At 37.1% G+C, this 6,229-nt stretch overlaps 1 long non-coding RNA gene across 1 annotated transcript; it reads right to left on the reverse strand.

The window, feature by feature from the left end:
- Positions 1–283: 283 nt before the first annotated feature.
- Positions 284–6,229, reverse strand: LOC132783488 (uncharacterized). Its single transcript, XR_009632155.1, has 3 exons — positions 5,361–6,229; positions 3,990–4,093; positions 284–446 (listed from the first exon to the last, which is right to left on the reverse strand). It is a non-coding gene; the product is annotated as an uncharacterized LOC132783488 (long non-coding RNA).

Below are 6,229 nucleotides of genomic sequence, written 5' to 3' on the forward strand. Positions count from 1 at the left end.
GATGTGGCATGAGTTGACTGAGGGGGCAAGCTCCTTATGCGGTGCACGTTCCTTCGCCTTTGCCGTGGCACCAGTTTCCGTTTCCATTCTGCTCTCCTGCTGTGCGCCTTTGCCAGGTCTTGACATTGGCTCTGATAACAATAATAATAATAAGAAGGTATAATAACAATCATTTTGTGCCCATAAATGCCGCTGCATGTCTCGACCTGACCCGTCTTTCAGCCCCTTTCCCCCTTTATCCCCAAAGCATTCCACTAAGAAGTAACTCGATTCTTTTTTTTTATTGACTGACTGGCAGTTTCAATGGAAAATTGGTTTATTTATAGCAATATTTTTATATTTATTGTTGCGGTACATAAGAATTCTTTTTTTTTTTTGAAGAAATAAATAATATATATTTGAAGTGGCCGTGCTGCTCGCTTCGAGAGAGATTTCCAAGTCGACAACTGTAAATAAAATACAAAAAAAGTACATGAGAAACTTATTGTTAACATAGAGTATAAGTATAAGTAATAGTCGACTTAAAACTAATAAAAAAAAACTTTGCTTATTTATGCATCTTTTTAGCTGATCGATTTGTGAAGACGAAAACAACACGAGAGCGAAATTATGGAGGAATTTAATAACGTGAGTAGCGCTTTCTTTTCTGTTATGGTTGACTGAATACTTAAGAGCTCGTAATAATAACCATATATTTTCTCTATATAAAGATATGCAGTTTTTATAACACTCTTCTTTTTACGCAAACATAACAATATAAAATGAAAAAGTAAACGTGATAACTTTATGAACAAAAGTTCAGTATACTGACTGACAAACAAAAATGGTTGATGACATTTTTTGTACAGCTGAAAGTGATGAGATTAGTTAGGACATCTGTCAGCAACATGGTATATTTTTATGACGCTCTTGTGTTGCATGATTGGGAATATAACTTTATTCTATATATGTATCATATATTTGTATACTGTTTGAAAATTAAATGTCTAAGCTGAATTTAGTTTCTATGTTAATTATTCAATTAGCTGTTGTGAGTTTTATATTAGACTTGAATAAACAAAATGAAACAGTATTAAAATGATGCACATAGTATATCCAGTATATACTAAACCATTAGCTAATGTGAGTTTGACTTGAATAAACAAAATGAAGCAGTATTCAAATGATTCGCATAGTATATTCAATATATACTAAATGACCTATCATTCAGAAGCATTTTGCACTAATTGAGTGCAAATGGATTAAATGAAAACGAATAAAATCCCATGAAAAGCAAAGTTGACATTTCATTTATAATTGCCGGACATTTTAAGCGTTCGACTGTTTGAGGTGTTTGATAAATACGAGCAGAGCATAGAGAGCTCTGTTGGCTATCCCATTATAAATCTAATTATTGCTTAATTAAATTTAATTTGAATATTTTAGCAATTTCGAGACAGTTTCTAGCTTAGCTTATCCCCAGTGAAATGGATAAGACAAATGATCTGAGCAAGGAAAATGATTTAAGGACATTTGCATATCCACTTGGCCACTCGGTCTTATTGCTCACGTCTTTAGGCCAAACACACACACACACACCCACGCACATATACAGTTGTAGAGACACACTTTCTGTGGCTTTGCTCATTTGTCAAGTGCTGTCAAATCTTTTGGCCACATACGTAGTATGACACATCCAACAGAAGCTTTTCTCGTAACTGAGAATCTATGATTTGGCCATTAGTCGTTCCGTTGAATGTTTGTTACGTGCCAATGCAAAATTGAGGCAGCTTTTCAAGTGTCTAGACGACTACTCGGACAATTCCAATGCAAACAGTCAATTGATGAGTGCTCTGGCGTTGGCCAGAGGGAAGTGAAGGGGAAAAGAGTTGCGAAGGGGGGGACGACAACACGTAATTACTGTAAGCGTATCGAATGGGGCTTTTATTTTTCGGCCAGCGCCTTTCCATTTGCCAGCCATAAAGCAATCTGCTGCTGTTCATAAAGTAATCTCATCTATGTGTGTGTGTGTGTGTGTGTGTGTGAGTGTGAGAGTTATATGCGGGTAGATGCTCCGAGACCCCTTCTCCCTTCACCGCTCTCCCTTCGAACAGCATTGCATATGCTTTTGTCCAATCCTTTGCAGTTGTAACTTTTCAGTGGAGGCTGAAAAGGATATCGGTTGGCACAAAGGCAACAAATTAAACTGTTCTATTTGCAAATGAATTGTGCGTGTCTGCCCTGCGTAATTTCGTAATTTCGCAGAAAACTTTCAGCTTGCCACACACACACACACACACATTGCTTGCTGCTTGCCCCACGGCATGTGTTGTAAAACTCAGCCAATATCTAGGCAAATAGCGAATGCTGCAACACACACGTTTCAATGCTTCACATAAAATAAGTAGCTCACATATAAAAGGAAGCGAAATGAAAGAAAAGGATTCTACTGTCTTTTGTATCAGCTGCATGTGTGTGTGAGTGTCTCTTTGTGTGTGTGTGTGTGTATGTTGCAAACTTTTGTGAGGGCTTTCTTGCTCCTTGCTCCTTGCTTGTTTTTTTTGTTTCTTGGGGCGTTTCATACGCTCAATTGCTGTTGGTTAGCCAGCACCGGCTGCGTGTTCTGGTCGACAGTCAATTGAAAATGAAATTGCTAAAACTTGCCAGCAAACTCTCTAAAAATGAGTGTGTGTGCGAGTATGTATGTGTGTGTACCGGCATTTCTGTTCAAAGCAAACGTGCGGACAAGCATGCATAATGAGCGGCAGCCCAGCAATGGAACCGAATCAAATTGGTAAGCAGCAACAGCAGCTACTCGACTGAAGCTGAAGCTGAAGCAGAAGCTGTGCTGTGCTGTGTGTTTGCATGCGGGCCAAGAGAGTTACCTCAGAAAATTAATACTAACAGACGCATAAAAGTATGCAACATCAAATGCTTAAAGCTACGTGCCAAACTTTTATGACCAGCAGCAATAAGAAGGGTGTTTTCCTCTTTAATGATCGTTAAGTTGCAGCTGCAAGCTGCAAGGGACTCACTCTGCTTCCCTCTGCCCCTTTTTATCATTGGCACGTTCGTTGTTGTCGAATTGTGTTATTCTTTTTTATAGATTTGTTTGTTGTTTTTCTTTTTTTTTTGAGTGCATTTGCTTGTTGCGTTGACTACGCAGTTTACAGATTTTTACGATTTAACTCTCGTGTTGTTGCACATGTGCGAAGCGAAAGTTTTCATTATTGTCACAAAGTGACAGATTGTTCAGAGCAAACATCGACAGAAAAACAAAAGGATAAAGGATCATCTGCATGGCAGTTTCGGGAGGGGGGAGAGTGAGGGGTGCTAAAGGGTCCTGAGTGCGCTGTGTAGTTAAAATGGATTAAGCACCATAAAAAGCAAACATAATGCGGCTATATAACGGAAACAACAAGAGCTTTTTACGACAACTTTTGGACTAACTATACAAGCATAAGAAATCATTACCATTTTATGAATACTACTTACGACTTCTTCTTTCTTCTGATGCACAGATAGGGTTAGAACTTGTCTTTGTACTTTAAGATTTGTTTGCATGAAAGGTGCGGTTCTATTCAAAAAGGGGAGTGCTAAAATACTTTTATGTCTAGCCAACGAACAAACTGAGTTTCTTTAGTGTGCTAATAAATTCAGTGTTATATACAATAAACTGGCTTTAAAGTGCACAAATATGATTTCACTAAACGATTTAAAATACCTATTGTGCAGTTTGCCAAATTATTATTATTTTTCAGAAACAGATAATTAAAAAAAAAAGTTAAAAAGTTAACAAATGGTGATATTGGCGAAGTTTCAAACATTTTTGAATTTAGTATAAAATACTACAAATTTAACTTAATAATTTGTTACCCAATTTTTTAGTTTACATTTTTAATTTAAATTTAATGAAGCTTAAAGGAATTCGCGAAAGCATTTTGATTGAACATTCTCAGCAAAATGCATAAATTAAGTTTTTATAGCAAGTAATCTACAGAAAAACTTACCCAATCTTATTCGCCAGAGAACTTTAAAAAGTTTTTACACATTTGCCATATTTTATCTTCGTGTTTTTCAGTCTTACAATTTCAGCTTCATCAGCTTCGTTCACCTGAAAAAGAAAAATAAAAAATAAATTACTCATGAATTCAATTAAACACATTTAATCTTGTTAAAGAATTCCAATATTTTTCAATGAACAATTTATCGCTAAGAATTTAAATAAATAGCCATTTTGACCAATTTCCACATTTAACAATAATTGCATTTCTTAATTTTGGGAGCAAATTTGGAGTTTTCCAATTCATTCTAAATTCATTTTAATAATTTCTTTAGTTTCTAGTTTCTGTTTTTTTTTTTTATGTTCTGCCGCAAATTTCTCAAATATTTGTGGCAAATATTTTGCATAGAATGTGTGTCAAAGCTAATTCTGTTTGACTTTTCATTTGGGTGAATTGGTTTGGTCATTTGATATTTGCATTTGCATTTTTTGAGCCAAATATGCCAATGTGACGTCGTTTTTGCATTCTCATCGAATTTTAAAATGATGCGCAATATTTGTCCTTTTTTTTGTGGATTTTTCATTGGACAAATGAAATGGAAAATTCATTTGCATGCTTCAGTTTTGGCAAACATTATACCCAGTCCTGAATAACTAATGCGACGAAATGTGAGAAGAGTTTGTTTCCAGTTTTTTTGTGAATTCTTGAAAGTAAGCTAGCTTTTAGCAAAATTCAATTAATTTAGTGTTTCGGAGTTGAAAAGAATTGAGGATTTTCTTTGTTCTGAAACTCACTTTGCAATACGGATTACAGGGTATTACACAGTCACGCACACTTTCACTCAACATAATAGGCAATTTCATATGAATTTCAGTCAGCGCGATAAATTGCAATAAAAATTGCGCCACTCAATCATTCGCTGAATAGCGCGAAGGTACTAAAAATTCTCATTTTATATAGAAATTTGACAAATTAATCAGTTTGATTTCGGCCCACGCACTTTAATTGACCTTATGAAGGAGCTCGCAACATTTGACGGCCCTAACGATCATCACACTCACACTCACACGCACGCACGCACACACACTCAGACACTTGAGACACTCCCACACAACAACTAAAATCGCACATAAAAATTTATCACCCCAGCCAGCCAACAACTGTGGCACAAAACACAATAACAAGGACAAGGACAAGGACTCTGGCGCCTAATTCAAACATTCGAATTTACGTTAAAACCTCATAAAAATGCGCGCGCCAAAAAAAGAAAAAAAAAAAACAAAAATACAGAAACAAATAAGACGAACAGAAGCGTTATGAAGTTCATTTCTTTGTTGTTGTTTTCAGGATGGGGAGAAACTGGATATTTATACTCACATGAACTGTGCAAAAGGACTCGCTATCAAAATGGCAGACGGCAGCATGCTGTGGCGCCACCGCTTTTGCTGTTGCTCCTTTCACAGTTGCTTACGTATTATTTTCTTTTTTTTTTTTTTTTTGTTTTTCCCACGGTGGTATTGTCGTTTACATATCGTCCTGCTGCTGCTGTAAGGATCTGTGTCCAAGTCCGTGTCCTGGGCGCTTGCCACGTTTGCCGTCTAAACGATTTACGACACTTTTGCCAACTGCTTTGCCGCACACATTTGCAATATTGTTTCGACTAACTGTGTGAGTTTGCTTGCTGGGTGTGTGCGTGAGTGTCTGTGTGTTATTAGCATTAAACAAAACCAACACAAGCACAGTCAGTCACAAACACACACACACGCAAACAGAGTGAGCGAGTGTTACAAAAACTTGACAAAAACAGCAACGAATGCCGCACACGTTCGTTTTTATTATGTTAAATGTCTCCTGGGGCCAACCAGGACCAGGAAACAACCGGGACGGTGTTGAGGAGAAGGAAGATGGCCAGTTGAAGTCCCAGTACCGCAACGGTAACTTGTGCCGTCTGCTTTGACTTTATTCCTCTTGTTTTGCTGTCTTTCTTTTTTTTTTTTTGGTTGCTTGTTTGTTTGTTTGTTGCCACTGCTAGTTCACGTTGTTGTTGCAAATGTTCAACTGTCACTGCGTCTGTCACATTTCACATTCATTCAACTTCAGTTACAAGCTCAAGCTCTCCGAGTCTCGCCACAAATGTAAACTATTTTATGCTCGCGCCAAAAAGTATGCAACACAATTTGCCATACAGTAGCTTCACTTTGATTTTATTTTTGCACCTGCCGCTTTTAGCACACAGCACGCCGCTC

Source organism: Drosophila nasuta, chromosome 2L (assembly GCF_023558535.2).
Source record: "Drosophila nasuta strain 15112-1781.00 chromosome 2L, ASM2355853v1, whole genome shotgun sequence".
Taxonomy (NCBI): Eukaryota; Metazoa; Arthropoda; class Insecta; order Diptera; family Drosophilidae; genus Drosophila; species Drosophila nasuta.